Source organism: Halichoerus grypus, chromosome 5 (assembly GCF_964656455.1).
Source record: "Halichoerus grypus chromosome 5, mHalGry1.hap1.1, whole genome shotgun sequence".
NCBI classification, from domain to species: Eukaryota; Metazoa; Chordata; class Mammalia; order Carnivora; family Phocidae; genus Halichoerus; species Halichoerus grypus.
In genome coordinates, this window is record NC_135716.1 from 103,738,325 (window position 1) to 103,755,405 (window position 17,081).

The following is a 17,081-nucleotide window of genomic DNA, read 5'->3' on the forward strand; positions in this document are numbered from 1 at the left end:
TCAAATAAATAAATAAAATCTTTAAAAAAAAAAAATCACTGTACTTATACTAACTCATTTTATCCTTGTATTAATGTTGTAAGGTAGGTATTATTACCTTATACAGCAAAAGAATTACTCTTCATTCAGAATCATTGTTCAAAGTCATAGGGAAATTCTAAGAATACATGATTTTGCAAATGCCTTATCAACCCGACTAGGGAATGGGGGGTGGGAAATCAGTTAATACTGTTAAAAGACAAACTGAGGCATATTAAAATTTTAAGAGTTTATTTAAGCAAAAATCTATTTGAATCAGGGCGGCAACAAACCAGAAGAGGCTAGGAGGGCTCCACCGACAGGAGCTGGGGGAGACTTTATAGAGCAAAGGCTGAAGCAAAGCAGGGAAATTATTGATTGGCTGGCTGTAGCTTGACTTAGTTGGCTGTTTGTGATTGGTTGTCCTTAGGTTTCAAGTCCATAACCTTGAGGCATTTATAGGCTTAGATTTTGGTTTGCCTAGGGAAGCCGCTAGGACATAAAGGCCGTCTCAGCTCAATGGCCTCCTTGTTTAAATAATTTAGCAGTAGCAAAATAAAAACAAAGAACAATCAACTCCGTACTGGTTGAAGTTCCAACTCCAAAAAAGAATGGGTCCAATATGGAAATAATTTTGTTCACATGTAAGTTAGTCCTGATTTAAAGAACCAGTTATTAACTTGCAAAGACATCAATTTCCAAATATACAAATAATTGATTTTGGAAAGAAACAAATGAATTTCTTACGATGAGGTTTTTGAGGGAACATTAGTTATTGATTTATTTGTTTGTGTATGTGGTGGCTGTGGTGTTTTATCTCATAAGAAATCTTATTTCAGTAAATGCTAATCAAATGAGAGTAACTTGAAAAATGGGTAAGGTTTTACATATGCCGTGAAACTTCGCAGGTCATATTTTCTCCCTCAATGATAGCTTCAAATTGCTGGCGATAAAACAAGAGCTAAATGGCTTGTCTCTTACAAAATGGGAGATTTTAAAATCTGCGTATGTAAAACTGTCAGCCCTTCAGGTGCTTATCTGAGCTCAAGGAATTCCAAGATCCCAGGATTTTGTCGTCTTTAAGTACCTTATAGGCCAACCAATCCCCAATCTTGCCATGCTCAGTTGTATTTAAAAGCATCAGGGAGGTTCCAAAAGACTTACTCCTTTTACAAGAGAGAGAAACGGAGCCTTTGGGTGATACTTTCTCTCTTGTAGAGAGGTAAGGAAATACATTGTTCGTCTTATGTTTGCAAAACAGTACAATGAATTGGCGCCAGGGAAGGGGGTGTCTCTAAATAAGCCTGAATCCTACCTTGAGGAACACACAACAGATCTGACTCCTTCCGGGTATGACTTGAAAGGAATGCTATTCTTGGGCGCCTGGGTGGCTCAGTTGGTTAAGCGACTGCCTTCGGCTCAGGTCATGATCCTGGAGTCCCGGGATCGAGTCCCGCATCGGGCTCCCTGCTCAGCGGGGGGTCTGCTTCTCCCTCTGACCCTCTTCCCTCTTGTGCTGTCTCTCATTCTCTCTCTCAAATAAATAAATAAAATCTTTAAAAAAAAAAAGAAAGAAAGGAATGCTATTCTAAAGTTCTACCAGGTTTTCCCTTTAATATTCTACAAATTAGGCAGAAAGCTTTTGGACAAGCCAAAAGCGATATCTGCTGCCTCATTACCAGTTGAACCGCCTGCTCCACAAACCAGTTCATGCGTTACAAACCTGCCGATGACAGTCTATTATCATGGGGTCATTTTCACCCCTCCCTACAGTAATGTCTGCATCGATTGACTGGAATATTCATCCTCTTCTCTTAATTGAGATTCCCTAAAATACTATACCAGGAATTCCTAGAAATAAATTTCCAAAAAAAGTATATATCCCCAATGAGCATAATTTTCGAACGTCACATTTCAGCACATCCTCTTTAACAATAAAAGCATCTTTGGGGAAACGAGATCATAAATGGTCACAATGACGGTGTATGGGTTTGCCTTCCTAGGTAATTTCACCTGGGTTGTCAGCGCACACTATCTGACATTAAGCAGTAAATCAACTGGGCTCCACAACAAAGTCTTGAAATATTTCAACCCACTGAAAATGAAGCAGAATCTTTACAATTAGCCCCAATGCTTTAAAGGGGCTGTAAGTCGTGAAAGTCTAGTATCAGATGGAAAGTAGTGCTATGTAGTGGAAACCACAGTTTTGCTGCTGACAGATGTGAGTTCAAACCAGCATTTTCCATTCATCAGCATTTTGATCTCAAGAGGTTAACTTAAATCTCTGGGTCTGAGTTTTATCATTAACAAAATGGGAGCTATAATGACTGCCCTTTAAATGATTATGAAGTTTATTAAAAAAAATATGTAAAATACCTGACATGTGGTGGGCCTTATTATCACTCTCAGCATCAGGATTCTCATACAGCTGCTCCATTGCAAACTGGTAAGCTGAGTAAAAACACATTTGAAAGATAATAGGAAACAGGGGCGCTTGGGTGGCTCAGTCGGTTGGGCAGCTGCCTTTGGCTCAGGTCATGATCCCAGGGTCCTGGGATCGAGTCCCGCATTGGGCTCCCTGCTCAGCGGGGAGCCTGCTTCTCCCTCTCCCTCTGCCTGCCTCTCTGCCTACTTGTGCTCTCTATCTTTCTGGCAAATAAATAAATAAAATCTTTAAAAAAAAAAAAAACAAGATAATAGGAAACAATAGAAAGCTGTCTCATGCACTTCTATTAAGGAATGGGTTTGACTCTGTATTAGCAAAGGCTTCAAAACTGTCAGCTGTAGAAAAACAAATGTTTTCAGTGAACTGATTACAGCTGCAAATGAAAAGCCATTCTTCACACTTGCAAAATGTGCACATAAAGGGAGTTGCCAGCCATGTTTATAGTAGCAGCATTTTTTAATTAGAAAAGATTATAAGACACATCGTATATGCAGTTCCTAGTGATGAAAACAGGAATAATCAAATAATAGCCATGATTTTGCAAAACATAGCCTTTTATCAAGCACCTACTGAAGCTACCAAGTGCCTAAAGATTCACCAAATATCCTGCACATCACTAAACACTAATGCTAACAGTTCATTTCCTACAAGTCTTCAATGAATTATGACATGTCTATACTGTTAATAGCATGCTAACTAAGACATATTCATACTGTTTCCTCTACTTTAGGCACTTGTGTTCCCCCATCATAGCGTATAACTCAGTGTTTTATTCATAATAAGTATTCCATAATTACTTTACAGAAAATAGCCACAGTGAGCACAAATGTAATTCTTTAATCAAACAGTGGATGAATTCACTTTAAAGGGTATGATACTATTGAAACATCCATATTAAGCATGAGCTTTAATTCAGACGGATTATAGCTTGTGAGTCAAATAATTACAGGTTTCATGTTTTACATGTTTATTTCCTAGTCTGTTTTCCATCTTTTCTTCGCAAAAAATTTGGACTCATTTGGTCCCATATAGATCCCTGATTCCCATATCTGTTATCCTCTCATATGAAAAAAATTACCATTTTATCACTGAAGTCATAATGCCATAAAACAGGTGTCACAAAAACTTTCCATGACCTCACATATGTGAAAACATTAATGAATTGCAAAAGTCGACATCGGTGTTCCTCATTTTGGCACAGAAAGAACACATGCGTCCCAAGATGAATCACCCAGGAATGTGTACCGGAACCAACAGGGAATCAGGAAGGCAGCTGCTTTCTTGGCCACAGAAGTGACAGCATCTGGAGCTTCTGTGGAGGCAGACTGCATCGAGGTTCTGTGATTCTCCCCTGCGATGCTACTAAAGAAACATATCTCTGACTATCACGTGAAAAGTGCCATTGTTATTTCTACGTAGCTAACAAAGGGACTGGCCATGACTTGTGCTTACCACCATATTAGAAGACCACTTTTCTATGCAAGACATCACAAAGATCCAGCAATGAAACTCCACCAAAGTAACTTACCTCCAATAAATAGAAGTTTCCGTCTCACATAAAGTCCAGGATAGGCAACTGAGAGCTGATGTGGTGGCTTCATCATCACCTGGGACTTGGGCTGCTTTCTGTTCCACTTCATGATTACTTATACTTGGTCCAACATGGTGCTCCAACCATCATATCTGAGTTCTAAACAGGAAGCAGGTAGGGGGGAACAGGTTTAAAGCACACCTACAACCTATCTCAAGGAAGTTTCCCAGAAACCATCATGCACTGCCACTTCTATCCCTTCAGCTAGACCTTTAGGCATATGACCATCCTAGCTGCAGATGTTGTCCTTATTCCAGGCAATCATGTGCCCAGGTACAATCATGTGCCTTAGAGTTCTCAGAAGAGGAGATGGATATTAGGATGGGCAATTCGAATCTATGCCACAGTAGCTAAAATGCCAAGAATCTGAGTAGATTACAAGACAAAAAATATTTTGGATTTTGGATATCATCATAGCACAGATCTAGAGAGAAGGGAATGCTGTGGGGCTTAGCTTTGCTACTCACCCATGAATCAATCCAACTTGTATTTACAGAGTTCTCTTACAACATTTCTGAAGTCCTCGCACATTAGAAATTATTTTTAATACCTCAAGTTATACAGCCCTCGGATAGTTTCCAATCAATCACAGTGGCCAGAATCCCTTATGGGACTTATTTTTATTACATACTCTACTTGGTCAAAGAAATGCTTATGTATCAGAATGCCTTTGGTCACCCAAATTGTGATTTAGATGTCAAGCAGGAGCCAACAAGCAGAGAAGTTGAATGGGTGATAAATGGAGACCTGGGACAAGAATCATGAGGAAGAAGCTAGCAATAGTGGATTGACACCTCGCTAAACCCTCACTACTCCCCTCCCAAGTCTCTGTCACCCAAGTTCAGGCCAGTTAGTCATCATACTAGAACATAGGCCAGCCACATACAATGCCAACCTAAAACAGCCCATGTGGAGAAACAAATGGCTCCGTTTAATGCAATGGGACAGTTTCAATAATACAGTAAACTCAAATGAGTACAGTTCAATCACTGAGGTACTTGGCAGAAAACAGAAAAAAGCCTCCTGGCAATCCACTTGTGTCATGTTTTTGAAATGTCCACAGACTTCAAGTTTCTTCTTGTCTCTTTTGAGGTAGACAATATAGATTTTTCAAAAAAAAGGACAGGTTTTTCACACTGGTCTCTAATACAAAAAGGCAGCCAAAATTTTTTTAGCCATTCCAGGGTCATTCTGTTTTTTTGTTTTGTCTGCTTGTGTTTGGTTTTGCTCTTTTAATGTGATAATATGATTGGGGAGCAGATGTGTCTTCTCTCCTACCACTATTTGGTAGCAATTTTATCATAATTATTCCACAGGGTAATCCCAATGTACTTCTACCTTCTGTCAGTGCTCCTGCATTTAATAAATATTGTGGTTCAACATCACCAACTGATGACAAGTATTCACAAGGACTTTCCAGTGAAAACATGTTCTACCCCAATACTTTCAAAAGGAAAGGGAAGTTCTCTTAATAGATTGTGGTAGCCAGCCTCCAAAATGGCCCCCAACAATCCTCACTTCCTGTATTCATTCATGCCATGTGTTAGTCTCCTTCTGTATGAATCAGAGCTGGTCTACCCGATAACTCAAGTATAGGCAGACGTGACAGGATGACTTCCAAGGATAGGCTATCAATGGTATTGAAGCTTTGGTTTGTCCGAATGGCTCACTTTGGTGGAAACCAGCCACCACATCATAAGGACAGTCAACCAGCCATACGGAGAGGCCCTCAGGGAGAGGAACTGAGACCTTCCACCAGCAGTCAGCTCCAATTTGCTGGTCATATGAGTTAGTTACCTTTGTGGAGGATCCAACAGCCCTAGTCAAGCCTTCAGATGACTGTAGTCCCACCTGACATCTGACTGCTATCTCATGAGAAACTTCAAGTTAGAACAGTCAGCCAAACTGTTCCCATACTCCTAACCCACAGAAATGGCAATAGATAATAATTGGTTAGGTTGTTATAAGCTTCTAAATTGGGTGGCAATGTGTTCCACAGCAATAGATAACTAAGACACATGATCACATATAACCCTCTCCTTTAGTGCTTTTGCCTGCTGGCTAATTCCCATAGAGAAATACACTGACCTGCATCTCCCTTCAAGTGCTCCTGCAAAATACACACACACACACACACACACACACACACACACACACACAATCAATCAAGTGTAATCAGATTGACCATTTGACAATATTGAATTAAATTGCACTGGTCACTCCGGTAAGGCTGGTATGAGACTAATCTGGCCTGACTAATCCTATTATCATGCCTTGCCCCTCTCTTACAGATCTCAGAAAATGTCTCCATGATGTCATATTTTAAAATAGTCATATTGTTCCAATGAATCAAGGAGACAATCTAGGGTTTGAGGAGATGTAGCCTCCTCCAGCTGACTTTAACATTATCAGTCTGTGAAAAATGTCTCTCATTTGTTTAGATGTCTTCATGTATCTGCCACATCTGAGCCACTTAGTTCCCTCTTGTTTCGGAAAAACATAATCAATCTTCTCAGCCTGGGATGCGTCCAAACGCGTCATCGTTACTCATTACTGCCACCTCCTGGATGTCTAACCCTTCGTAAATGTGAGATCACATGTTTGAAGGTACCAGTTCTTATCTAAAGACATTTAGGAAAGACTTTCCTCCAACATAGTCATGTTCACTTTTTAGTCACTTTCATTTATTTAAGCAATAAGCACTTAGCCCCACATGTAGTAAACCATGAGATTACAAGATGGCTTAGCTAATAATTGAGGCAACAGAATGGAGTTTCTATTCATAGCTTCTCTCAATGTCTAATACTCTTTCTGAAACCGGCTAACTGTGTGACTTGGAACAAATCACCTGAGCTTTCAGTGCCACCATTTAAAATAAAGCAGTAGTGTTGATCCACTGATTTAAAACGGGGAGAAAAAGAAACCAAATTATTTAAAATTACGAAGTTAAATTATGCCAGCCTAAAAATGTTCAGTGTGATGGTTTAAGGGAAATCCACATATACACACTCTCACCTTTACGCTACATATCCTGAAACTTAAAAGTTCAACTAATAAAAGTTATCCTTAATGATTTACAACTTTAATACCTTTCTCGCTTTGTGCTTCTGATTGAATACTGTGACTCCCTCTCTTGTCAAATGCATATCTAAATCAGAACACCTCACCTGTTTAGTATGAGTCCTCTGGTTTTAAAATATATATCTGTATTTCTGGTTAGATTTGTAATTGACCTATGCTTACTGTTATTCCCCTTATTTTCAAAATATATACTTGAATTGTTTCTCCATTGTATTTTGTAAATCTGTTTATTTGTGACTACAGAAGCCCCTCTTCTATGGATCTCAAAACAATTCCTGGAAGTGGGGGGAAGTTAAGATTGCTCTTGGGTTATATTCCTGTGTAAAAGAGAATTTCTAAAACTGATATATTTAGAACTGAGATGAATAGTCAGTCACTTGGCTTCTGACTGGGGGATGATCCCAGTTTTTTTCCTGCACGTGGATCCTGAAAAAAAATGATAAAGACCATATTTTAAAAATGTCCAAATCTTCAGTCTTATTTCCACAAGTGAAAATGTTGACAGCTAGTTCTACAAATGTGTGCACTGCCATTATCCTTTCAACAAACAGTCCACTAGAAAGTAAGATAACACTGTATGTTAACTATATTGGAATTTGAAATTTAAAAAAAAAAGTCCACCAACATAAATACCACATTTATCTGGCATGCTTCCTCTTCAATCATTTCACCAAAAGCAAATGCACACACACTCACACACATTCATTCACACAAACAGAATTCTCTAGTACTTCTCATGGAATGCAGGTGTTGGTGGTTGTTTCATTAAATCCTGTTTGAACAATTCTCTTTTTACTTCTTCAGCTATGCTTTCTAAACTGTGAAGAAACTATGCTATGCATAGTTAAAACAGTCTCATGGAGGTAACAAGCATTCCTCGGGATCCCCAGCGTCCCACAGCAGCTCTTGGAAACAATTAATTTAAAATGAATTGGGGAGATTTAAATTCAAATTCAAATTTAAAATGAACTTAAATTCCAGGTCTCTCCTCAAATCCGCCCTTGTCTATCCTGGAAAGTCCTTCACCTTCCTTCACCTAAGAGGTCAGTTTTATTCTACCAAGACTGAAATATAGTATCTCAATAAAGGAAAGACTCGCCAGAGCACTACATCATCCTCTGCTTTTTTTTTTTTTTTTTTTTTTTTTGGTTGCTATACTTGGAACAAATTCTGTCTGAGCAGTTCAACTATTCAATGTCCAGTGGCTTCGGCTGACAGACTACATTCCAAAGTGGACATTTACCCGGGATGAGAAGGGGAGCATGTGGACGATGGATTGACAGGGTGCCAGCTGGCGGCCATATGCAAACCAAACAGCTTGAAGTGAAGCCTGCCTGTTCCTCCCACTGTCCCATCCTCTTGAACTTGCAGCTCGGTGTCAGTGCTGCCCAGCCGCCTCTCCCATGCCGACCAGAGAACACTGTCTAGACGGCCTAGCCTATTTTTTTCCCTCTCTGCCTCCCATTGAGTCTTCACCTCCCCGCTGCGCAAGGAGCAGGCACCCTGAGGGTCTCATGTCGTTATTTTCCCATTTGCCACCCCATGCTGCGAATTTAATTTTAGCACTGTGCATGTGAAGAATTGTCCACTTATATTCTTAAAAGGCAAGAGAGGCCATTAGGCTTGTTCACATATTCGAATGTTCCTTTCCAGTAACAGTGGGAGCTGTCCGATTTGATGGATTTTTGAAGCTGCTATCTTTGACACATAAAATGTCGTATAAAGCTTTAAATTCTAGGACTGGGTTATTTGGGGGGTAAAGACAAAAAGCACCTTCCCAGGAGTTGTAGTTCTTGATGATTAATGCTTATGAAATATAACAGATACTATGAGATAGACAAATACCAGGTGACAAGAATGTAGCACTTCACAATTATTTCAAGAATTTTATTTTTATCCTACTACCCCTCCAATCCCTCCTCACCATCTCCAGCTCTACAAAGGAAAACTTGACTTGGAGAGAGGGGAGAAACCAAAGTGATTCTTTCCTTTATTCAAACAAAACGCTAATCATATTTCCCTTCTTTCACAATTGCAGATCAAACACACATACAAACACAAAGATGCTTTACTCTCTGCTTAAGGCTTTGTGAGGAAAATGGACAAGGATGGGTGAGTGGAAGAAGAAAAAGGAAGGTAATGGGGGTAGAGAAATGATTGTGTAACTGCATGTGCTACATCTACTTCAAAGAGGGAGCAGGCATCATGTCCAAAGAACACCCACATCCTCTTGCTACTTTCCACTGCACTTTTTAAAAATAACTTTTATTTTTAGAGCAGTTTTAGGTTCACGGAAAAATTAAGCGGAAGGTACAGAGAGTTCCCACATACCTCCTGTCCCTACACATGCAGAACCTCACCCATTACCAACATCCCCACCAAAATGGTACATTTGTCACAAATGAGGAACCTATCTTGTTACATCATTATCATCCAAAGTCTGTAGTTTACATTAGGGTTTACTCTTGGTATTGTACATTCCATAGATTTTGACAGATGCATAATGACATGCATCCTCCACTATGGTATCATACAGAGCAGTTTCACTGCCCTAAAAATCCTCTGTACTCTGCCTGTTCACCCCTTCCTCCCTACTTGCCCCTGGCAACCACTGATCATTTTACTGTCTCCATAATTTTGCTTTTTTCCAGAATGTCATATAGTTGGAATCAAATGGTTTGTAGCCTTTCCAGATTGGCCTATTTCACTTAGAAATATGCAACTTTCATCCTTATCTTTTCATAATTTTTCCACTGCATTTTAATTGATTGCAGGCATGGATACTAACCAAATCTTAGGACACAGTTAAAATGAACATAAGGTTCAGAGAATAGATGACATTAGCTTCCCAAGAAAGAACTAGAAAGAAAACAGTAAAACAGTGTTTTCTTCTGCCTTTAATGCCATTTTCCGTTTTAGTAATTTCAAACAAAACCACAAAAACAAAGTATGGGAGGCTGAGGCACACAGTGAAAAGAGCCAGAAAGACCTGGCTGTGGAACCCAACTCTCATTCTTGTATACCTATAAGGTTTGGGGAAAGTTTCTTAGCATCTGTGTAAAAATAGGCTGCTTTTAGAACTTCATGTAACACCAGCACAGTATCCGGTCCATCATAAGGACTCAAAAAAATTATTAGAGTATCATAATGCAGATGTGTGGCAGTATACGATGATTAACAAAGAGGAATTCTCTGTCCCTGAACTTGAAACTGAAGAAAGTGAATGTGCCTTCTGAACTAGAAAAATGTATATGATGGTTGTAACTGTAGATTTTAACCAATCTAAAGAATTTAGAAAAGCTCAAAAGTGAAACCAAAGTAATTATAATTTGGTAACCAAGAGCCATTGCAATTGAATCGTATCATGGCTAAAGAAGGCCTCAATATATTAAGAAAAAAAAAAAAGTAGGACTGAATAAACCAGAGGAGGATGGTCAGATGAAAAAAAAAAAAAAAAAAAAAGATGCCAACATCCCAGAGATTGGTAGTTTCCAGCCTACCCTGGGGAGAGTGACTGGGAATATGGAGCATGTGAACTCCTCAGATAGGTTACCCTATTGTAGAGCAGGTATGATTCATTGGGCATCACCTGACTTGGATGAAACTTTATTATCCTTTATTTTACCTTCCTCAATGCTGAACAACTTTCTGATGATTCATTTGGCTTCTGGTCATATTGAAAAAGTGTCTTGTATAGCAAGCACCACTATCCCACTCTAGAAAATAATATCTCCCATTGTATTTTCATGGATTGTCTATCTGGGTTATCTACTACAGTCTCTTTTAAGGTGACTGGCATTACCTCACTTCTCTGAGTCCAATGAATGCTGGGATACTGAATGATTCAGAGATGGTCTGAACCACAGTGAATTCACCAGCCAATTTGGTCTTTCAGCAGTCATCTCGTCTTCTCGTCTTCCTGTCTTCTCCCAATGCCATCTTGTCTTCCTCCTATGCCTTACCCTTTTCCTACCCATCATAGTAATCAGGATTGCTTAAAAACCATGTTTGATTTCCACTGGAAGATAGAAGGAAAATTTCAAGTGAAGATGGTGCTGTCCCAGGAAATGAAATAAAGGAAATGACTTTTTAGGTCATAGCAAAAATTCCTCCAATTTTTCAGTTATTTTGGTGGTGGGAAGGAGGCAATAATTCTCAAAGCAAAAAGTCTCAAATAAAATAAAACGTAACAAACGTTAAAATAAGATAGAAGACATGTCACACGATGAACAATATAGGAAACAATTCCAGGGATCTCGGAGATGTGGGCAATAATTCTCAAAGCAAAATAAAATGTAGACATTTTTAAAACAAGAAAGTAAAAGATATGCCCCCAAAAGGAAGATATAGGGAGCGCTACTTTCAAAAAGGGTAATTAAGAAACAAAAATAAAAATCTTGGTGTTAGGCTTGCCAACCGGAAATTACTGAGTTTAAAATAAATGGCCTTGAAAGCTGCACCAAACTGAGTCCATTTTAGTGGACTATTCAAGACAGAGAACTATCTCTCAGGTCCTTTGGAAAATAATAGAATTCGAGTGCAGTACTAATCCAATAAAGAATTTTCAAGAGTCAATATCAGCTACTTAGCATGGTGATAGGCGCAAAGCCAGTACTGTTGACTCCATTTCCGTTCCTCAGAAGTACAGCTTTGCTATTAAACTATGGCTTTAGGGGATATTTAGACCTTTTCCCCCTAAGCACCCCTCGTAATTTATTCCATCTGGAAGATCTGCATCAAGAATAATTTAAAATCTGCAGGCTCTATTCTCTCCTGGTGCAGAAGCATAACTCCCATTAGCGCTAATGAATGCTATCTGTACATCTCCAGAAGTGTACCTCTCATAAGTGCTTAAGAACAAAAATGTTTTATGTCCTGCGAGAGAAGCAGCACTAAAGAGAATCTGGATACTAACAAGGTTAAAATGCAAAGGGTGGATTGTTTTCCAGATGACAGTATTCCTTAAAAAGTATGACATGTTTCTGTCAAAAAAAAAAAAAAAAAGAAAAGCCCAGCAGGGTTCTCACATACTCACTGGGAAAAAAAAAAAGTATTCCCAACTTTGAACATACACAAAGAATAAGAAATACTTCTATTTTTTTTTTAAAGATTTTATTTATTTATTTGACAGAGAGAGACAGCGAGAGAGAGAACACAAGCAGGGGGAGTGGGAGAGGGAGAAGCAGGCTTCCTGCAGAGCAGGGAGCCTGATGTGGGGCTCGATCCCAGGACCCTGGGACCACGACCTGAGCCGAAGGCAGACGCTTAACGACTGAGCCACCCAGGCGCCTCAGAAATACTTCTATTTTAAAAAAGGAAGTTTGGAGTTTGGGATTGCTATTCTTGCCTTTTTTTTTTTTTTTTTTTTGAGAGGAGAAGGGATATGTGTGTGCCTTGAGAGTATAATACTTTCCTGCATTCACTGATAGACCTTAAATAATATGCTATGGTTCTTTTGGTTTGCAGTAGGATGCAAAAGAAAAAAGTCTCTGCACTTTCTATCTGTCCTTGTGGTGGCCCAGATTGAGTAGGGAAATATATTTGCCAGAGAGTGAGAGAGAGAGAAGACATACTTTATCTGCAGAGTACCCCTTTGCATAGGGTCAGAAGCTGATCCAGTCTTGGGCAGGCCCTATCCTCCTCTAGCTAGATTATTCACAGGTTAGAAATATGTTTTGTAAATTCGTGACAAGAAGCGTGTCATTTCCCACCTCCATCTCACTCCACTGCTGTTGGATTCTGCTTTTCTGGCCAGCAGGCTGCTGGATTCCACAGAATATCCCCCAAACCACACACGGAGCAGCCTGCCTGCAGCCATTTCCTTCCACAGCATCACCAACCTTGGAGCTTCCTCCCACAGGTGCCCCTGGACAGCTCGGGAGCTTGTTCGGAATACCAAAATTTCTGAGCTGCTGCAGGAGGTTTCAAGCCTCCCCCCACCCACCACCCCTTAATGAAACAAAAGGGATATTTGATGCTTCCTGAAAACACAGACATAATCCTGAGGAAGATTAAAGGATTTCATCGTATTGTGGAATCAAACGGCTGTTCAAAAAAACTGGGATCGTCTCCAAGTTTTGATGTGGGGAAAATTTTGGTTATCACAACATTATCACTGAGGCTGTACGTGGCACAAAACATTGATATAAAGCAACATCGCTGCTGATTAAACACTATTAGCATATTCATTTGGAAACACAAATGTAAACACAGATTTCCAATGTTTGCATCATGTACCATTGCAATATTCATCTTTGGGCAAGAATGAATAAATAGAGACCCAGAGACAGAAGAAAAGCTAGGGTGCACACTCAAAGAATGTGTAAATGAATGCTTAACGTAGCTGAGGAGGTCTTATTTATCTTATTTAAAAAAAAAAAACTGGTTAAGTTCTCTTTTATTTTTTCTTCCTTACAGCTTGTAGCCATTATGTTCTTGTGATCTTGCCAAGTGGAATGTAGCTGGGAGCATATGTTTAATAAAAGTGTGTGCAGGCGCACGCACATACACACACATTAAAGCAATACCATGGTCTCCTCTGAAACTGACAGATGTAAAGCCCTTTGGGAATTGAGGCACTCCTCTATTTTAACTCTCCACATTATGTTCAGGCACTTGGAGTCTGAGTATGTTAGAGCAAAGGGAAATAAGTAAGCCTTATGCACATCAAGAGCAGTAAGAGTTGACAGTCTGGAGCTCTTACTTTTGTTTGTCCAGATTTTTAAAGTGTTTTTCCCCCAGTTTTGGATTTCGTGCATTTTCAAGATGCCAGAAACTCAATCAATGTTGTGTGTGGTTGTTTCCTTCTACACTGACTTCTACCAAGCTCACAGTCGATGTATAGCCCACCTCTGCAACCATCCAGATCTTAGTAGCGGTATTTTGTGCCTTTATGCCTCTTTCTTTCCCTCCCACAAATTCCTAATTTGTTGTAAGCCGCTCCAAATTCTTCATGGATTAAGGGTGACCATAAACAAATAATTTTCAAATACGTGCACATATTCATATTCATATTAAGAGAATACTAAAGTTATGTTTAGATTGGGCTGAAGTAGTCCTTTATCCTATATCTGCAGGCATCAAAGATGGAGTCCTTGAAAGGAAGTGTCTGAGATTCAAAAACCTGAACTCATATCCAAATTTTGCAACTCCCTAAGGATATAATTGTATAATTTTCTCATAGTCAATTAACCTTTGGAAGCTCCTTAATTTGGAAGATGGTATAGTTGCAATACGTAAGTGGCTTTCGACTTTTTTTAGTAATGGGATCCTTCGTTTCATGAAAAAACTTACCAGAACCAACATTTAAAAGAACCAAAATGGAAATGAGCCAAGTTGAAGCTGGATGGAGTGTGGTGCTCCTTCTCTACAACCTTCTCTTTCACCTCCCATTTCACCTTCCTTGTCACCACGGCTTCCTACAACACTTCTTCCGTGAAATCTAAGGAACACTATTGAAAACTGGTGAAACACATCATCTCCATGGACTCATTCAGATTGAACTTATTTTATTCTAGGTATACTTACAAGAGTGATGGTCAAAACATTTACCATATACGGTATGGGTGTCGACCAGTCAGAATGAACTCCGGCTGAAACCAAGCAGTATCCTATATCTCCGCCTACTAGGTGAAGATCGGTACTGACTTTGAGAATTTAATTGTAAACCACCTTAGTGTATTTAGTCAGGGTTCTCTAGGTATGAGTATGAATATATATGAAGAGAGAGAGAGAGATTTATTATAAGGAATTGGCTTACATGACTATGGAGGCTGAGAAGTCCAGACTCAGGAGAGCCATCTTTTATTCTATTTAGGCCTTCAACAGATTGGATGAGGCCTGCCCACAATGAGAAGGGTGATCTGTTTTACTCAGTGTACAGACTGAAATGTTAATTTCATCCAGAAACACCCTCATAGACACACTCAGAACTAATGTTTAACCAAATATCTAAGCACCCTGTGGCCCAGTCAAATTAACCCATGAAATTAACCATCAAACTCAACCACCAGGTCTTTCATACTAGAGCTTTCACCAGAGTTTACTTAGCCTCAAATCTCAAGGTCAAGGAAATAATCAGTGGGCAAGATGGTAAAGTACTATCATTTGTAAAGGGACAAACGGACCCACAAGTAGTCAACAATTGAAATATCCAGTATAGGTCTATGAAGACATGTGACCCTTCAAAGTCGTGCTTTGCTTTAGCTCAACCCTTGTTCATTGTGGATAGAGAATATATCAACCAAGCCAGCTGATACTTGGTTGACATGGTATAGGGTTTTGGACAGTATCCCCCCAATTACCTCCCAGTGAGTTCTGGTTGTAAAGTGGGATCCAATAAATATGATATATGATTTTGGAGTACAATCAATTAATATCAGCTAGGTCTCACATTTCTTCTAGTTCCATTGTCTTCCCCACCCCCCATCCCAGGATCATTTTGCCCTCTGTTAATTGGAATAATGTAACTCCAGTATGGCTTAAGGACCCTAAGATGTCACACCTCTCTCTCTTCTCAGTGACTCCTAAGTCTATATCTCCATCTTGGACAACAATTCTTAGATCAAGTTTTATAACCAATATCTGACTCTTATCACACTTCCTGTGCATCATGTAGGCAATAGAGTGATCCTCAGTAAAACTGAATTCTTGATTAGGAAGCTTATAAAGCTGTCATATAAAGTTCCAGGCAGGGGTGCCTGGGTGGCTCAGTCGTTAAGCGTCTGCCTTTGGCTCAGGTCATGATCCCAGGGTCCTGGGATCGAGCCCTGCATCAGACTCCCTGCTCTGTGGGAAGCCTGCTTCTCCCTCTCCCAATCCCCCTGTTTGTGTTCCCTCTCTCACTGTCACTTTCTCTGTCAAAAAATAAATAAAATATTAAAAAAAAAGTTCCAGGCATTTCCAAAACACAAAGGACAGAAACTGCCCAAAATAAGACCTAACTTGTATGAAATGGAGAAGATGTCAAAAGCTAAATTTCTCAGCTAACTGTTCCTTTGCATCTTTCCCAGGAAATGACAAATTTTGGGGTGCCAAATTTGGTTCATTCATGGCCAAGAAAATCATGAACAAACACCATGAAATCTCAGGATATTAATGATACTTGTTGTGGTGTTCTTAAAGATATGTTTACAATTCTTTGATACTCTTCTCTTTAAGAAGGGTAGCCCAATTTCTCTCTCCTTGAATGTGAGCTGGACTTAGGAACTTGCTTCTAGCAAATAAAACAGCAGGAGTAATGGTGTATCACTTCCAAGATCAGTTATAAAAAGCCTGCAGCTTCCATCCTGGGTCTCTTTCACTTTCTCATCACTCAGCTGCCATGTTGTTGGAGCAAACAAAGAGAAAGAGGCCCAAATAATGAAGGACTGAAGTCTTCTGACAACAACCCAGCGAATGAGCTTGGGAGTGGACTCACCAGCCCCTTCAGATGACTGAACCCCAGTTAACATCTTGACCTAGACCTCAAAAGAGTCCCAGAGTCAGAATTTTCTAGCTCTACCACTCTCTGATCCCTGGCCTTCAGAAATTATGTGAGATAATAAATGTTTATTGTTTTAAGCTACTAAGTTTGAGAGTAATTTATAAGTAGCAATAGATAACTAGTACATTTGTATAATTTTACTCCTAGATTGGGTAAAATATTTCAGGTTTAATAAGTTTCCCAACACATTTAAAATACCTTTTTTTACCACAAACATCAAAATATTTAAAAATGAAGTTGTATTTTAGATTCTCATCTATCTTCAATTTCTTTTAATGAGCTACAACGTACTAAGGGCTAGTTGGAATAGCCTCAGGACTCTATATAATATGCATTAAACAATGGCTAATGTACTGAGATCTTCTTTGGTGCCCAATTTCTTGTTAAGCATTCTTTGTATTATTTCGTTTAATTCTCTCAACAATGTAATGAGGTAGTATCAGTATTTGCTTTATTTTTAC

At 39.3% G+C, this 17,081-nt stretch overlaps 1 non-coding gene across 1 annotated transcript; it reads left to right on the forward strand.

Moving 5' to 3' along the window:
* Nucleotides 1–12,549: 12,549 nt before the first annotated feature.
* Nucleotides 12,550–12,679, forward strand: LOC118539700 (small nucleolar RNA SNORA31). Its single transcript, XR_004919288.1, has one exon. It is a non-coding gene; the product is annotated as a small nucleolar RNA SNORA31 (small nucleolar RNA).
* The last annotated feature ends 4,402 nt before the right edge of the window (nucleotides 12,680–17,081 follow it).